At 40.2% G+C, this 3,943-nt stretch overlaps 1 pseudogene; it reads left to right on the top strand.

Annotated features, from left to right (window-relative positions):
• The first annotated feature begins 1,959 nt into the window (after nucleotides 1-1,959).
• On the top strand, nucleotides 1,960-2,676 carry LOC108749084 (annotated as a pseudogene).
• Nucleotides 2,677-3,943: the final 1,267 nt, after the last annotated feature.

Genomic DNA, 3,943 nt, shown 5'->3' with positions numbered 1-3,943 from the left:
GTTCTTAAATGTCTGTTTAAGTGCAATTCCGCTGATGTCTTTTCCGTTAAATATTTACATAAGGTATTCTGTCTCGTATTATGCTTAAGCAATATTTTAAACTTCTTTTTAAAAGTGCGTACGGCGTTTTCAGCCGCCCCGTTTGACGCAGGGTGGTATGGTACAGTTTTCGTATGCTTAATATCATTTCGCAATATAACTCTTGAAACTGCTCGCTCGCAAATGCCGGTCCATTATCAGTAACAATTTGATGTGGCAGCCCCCATATGCTTATATACTCTTTTAAAACTCTAATTGTCGACTCCGAAGAAATATGGCGCATTTCCTTAATATCAATCCATTTCGAGTATGCATCGATTATCACAAGATACATATGACCGCTAATGGGCAAAAATCTAGATGTATGCGATGATTTGGGCCCTGCGGCCACTTACATACATGTAACGAAGCCTTTGGGGGATCGTCCGCGCTCTCTAAACATCCTTTACGTGTCCTTGTTATCTCTTCGATGTCCCTATCTAAACCAGACCACCAAAAATAAAATCGAGCTAATGCTTTCATTTTAACTACCCCGAGATGAGCTCCATGGAACTCTTCTAGTAAATCAGTTCTTAAAGACTGTGGAACAACAATGCTGTATTCCCATATTACGCAATCATTTTCCAATGTTAACTCTAACCTACGACTATGGAATGGCTTCAGGCAATCGTCCACTTTATCCGGTCAATCCCATTACAAAATCTCGAACTCTCCTCAAAATTGCATCTTTACTCGTTTCCCTACGAACGATCTTACTATCTACACTTTGCACCTCTTTCCCGATTATTTTTAGATACGTATGTTCCTCTGACTCTTTCATTTCAACTGACTCGTTAACATCCTCCCTACCAATTCTCGATAGACTGTCAGCAGGCCCATTATCCTTTCCCTTAATGTGCTTAATTTTAAAGTCATATCCTGCTAAAAATACGGCCCACCTTTGCACTTGACTAGTCGCCATCTGCGGAATTTCTTTCTTTGGTGCAAAAATGTACGTTCGAGGTTTATGATCGGTTTCTAATATGAAATTACGACCGTATATATACTGGTGAAACGTTTTCACTCCAAATACCATACCTAATGCTTCCCTATCAAGTTAAGAATAATTTCTCTGCGCCACTGATAATATTTTACAGGCGAACGCTATTGGCCTATCCGACCCATCCGGACGAATATGTGACAAAACTGCCCCTAATTCTATAGGAGATGCATCACATGTAATTTTAAGTGGTCTTCCCGTATTATAGTGTAATAAAATCTCCCGCGATGCTAGATGGTCTTTAGCCCTTGTAAAAGTTAAGTCTTGCTCCTTTGTCCAACCCCATTTCCTATTTTTTCTAAGAAGCTCGTACAGCGGTCCTATTATGTCCGCATAATTTTTGGAATAATAATTAATCATACCCAAAAACGACTTGAGCTATGTACATGGGCTGAAAAGTCCCGGGATTTTTCAATAAATGGCCACTAGAAAATGAACACTCCTTTCGAGAGGCTCATCTGTCACTAGTTTATGTATGAAGTTTCATGACATTTCGTCCATTCATTTACAAGCTACAGTCATTTGAATGACGCTACTTTCGCCTTCGTAAAAAAAATGGAAAAACAGGAATATCGCATCTTGATCAAACATTGTTTTTTGATGGGAAAAACTTCTGAACAATCATTGCAATGGTTGCAGAAATGTTATCCCATATCTGCTCCTTCGAGAACAACAGTTTATCGGTGGTTTAGTGAATTTAAAATGGGTCGTACAAGCACCGAAGACGCACCTCGCTCTGGAAGGCCAAAAGAGGCTACGAATGCGGAAAGCAAGTGCATCGAATCGTTTTGAGTGATCGTAAAGTGAAGTTGCGCGAGTTAGCTGAGGCCGTGGGCATCTCAAAAGAACGGGCGGGATACATTTTGCACGATCTTTTGGAGATGAAAAAGCTATCGGTGCGATGGGTGCCGCGTTTGCTGACCGTCGACCAAAAACAGCAGCGCGTTGATGATTCAACGGTCGATTTGGCGTTGTTGCAGCGTAATCGAGCGGACTTTTTTCGACGTTTTGTGACGATGAATGAAACGTGGGTCCATTACCATACCCCTGAGTCCAATAGGCAGTCTGCAGAGTGGCTGGAAAACCACGAAAGCCGACCAAAGCAGCCAAAAGACCAACGCTCGGCCGGGAAGGTTATGGCCTTCGTTTTTTGGGATGCGCATGGCATAATCTTCATCGATTACCTGCAGAAGGGAAGAACAGTCACAAGAGAGTATTATGCAGCGTTATTGGATAAACTGAACGACGAAATAAAGAAAAAACGGCTCCATATGGCGAAGAAAAAAGTTCTGTACCATCACGATAACGCACCGTCACACACGTCCTTGAAAGCGATAGCCAAATTGGACTAATTACGATTCGAATTGGTTGCTCACCCACCGTATTCTCCAGACTTGGCTCCCAGCGACTATTATCTGTTCCCAAACCTCAAGCGGTGGCTCCAGGGAAAGAGATTCAGATCGAATGAGGAAGTCATCGCGGAAACCGAGGCGTATCTCGAAGGCTTGGACGTTTCGTACTACAGAAAGGGCATCGAAATGTTGGAAAATCGCTATACCAAGTGTATCGCCCTCGAAGACAACTATGTTAAGGAATAAATATAACTTTGCCCAAAAAACGCTTGTTTTCATTAAAAATCCCGGGACTTTTCAGCCCATGTAGTAATGTTCTCGGGTTTTTTAATATTCAAAATTGCGTCAACTTTTCTGCTTGAAGCTCGAATGTCCTTGGCGCTTAACTCGAATCCTAAAAATTCAATACTTTGCTTTGCGCAAATGCACATTTATCTCTACTTAAAGTTAATCCACAATCTTATAATATCTATAATACTCTCGTTATATTTTGATCTTCCCTCATAGTTCCTGTAATAACTAAATCATCGAAGAATATTGCGACCTTGTCCAAATCCTATAAGATCCTTTCCATTTCGCGCTGGAACAAACCATCGCGCTGATTGCTATTCCGAAACATAAACGATTACTTCTAAACAAATCTTTATGAGTTATTATCATGACTAACGATTTTGATTCCTCATCTAACTCTACCTGCTGATAGGCCTGAACTAAATCTAATTTTGTAAATATCATACCACCCCCTAATTTTGTGAGTAAATTTGACACTCTCGGAATCAGATACTTATCCATCCGTAAGTGTGGGTTTAGTGTCACCTTATAATCTCCGCATAAACATATTTGACCATTTGATTTTGGAACCTGTATGGGCGTTGCCCACTTACTATTTTCAACTGCTTCCAGCACCCCTTCTCCTATTAAATGATCAATCTCTTTTTCGACTTTCTGTCTTAACGTGAAAGGCACTGGCCTTGGTTTGCAAAACACTGAACTGGCATTCTCCTTCAGATGCAACTTAAATTTTTTTTTAGTATAATGCCCCAGTTTCCTAGAAAAAAGTAACTCGAACTTTTTACAAATATCATTAGGCTCTTCGCTCACTACTTTAACTGACAACTTCTCTATCAATTTATTGAATTGAGCAATATCTAGGGCTTGAAGCCAATTTCGACCTACAATCGGTGGGCTTTTACCTGGTAATACAAATAATTCAAGTTCCCATTTCTTATTCTGAAATTCTACCTTAACCTTTAAAATACCGAGAGGGATTATCGAATCCCCTGTGTATGCTCTAAAATTACGCGTAGTTCTCTTAATTATCGCATTTCTAAACGGTTTAAACTTATCGAAATCTAACAATATGATTGGAAACGAGACTGTTTATATTAAAACTTTAAAGTACGAAACCTACCGGTCCGAGTGTTAAGATGTTGAATTACTGTATAATATACACTCTAATGGTTGTTCTTCCAGCAACCTTCTCCTTATCTTCTCACTGGCCAGTCCCCATACG

Source organism: Trachymyrmex septentrionalis, unplaced genomic scaffold, assembly GCF_001594115.1.
Source record: "Trachymyrmex septentrionalis isolate Tsep2-gDNA-1 unplaced genomic scaffold, Tsep1.0 scaffold263, whole genome shotgun sequence".
Classification (NCBI taxonomy): Eukaryota; Metazoa; Arthropoda; class Insecta; order Hymenoptera; family Formicidae; genus Trachymyrmex; species Trachymyrmex septentrionalis.
This window is presented reverse-complemented; position numbering and strand designations above follow the sequence as displayed.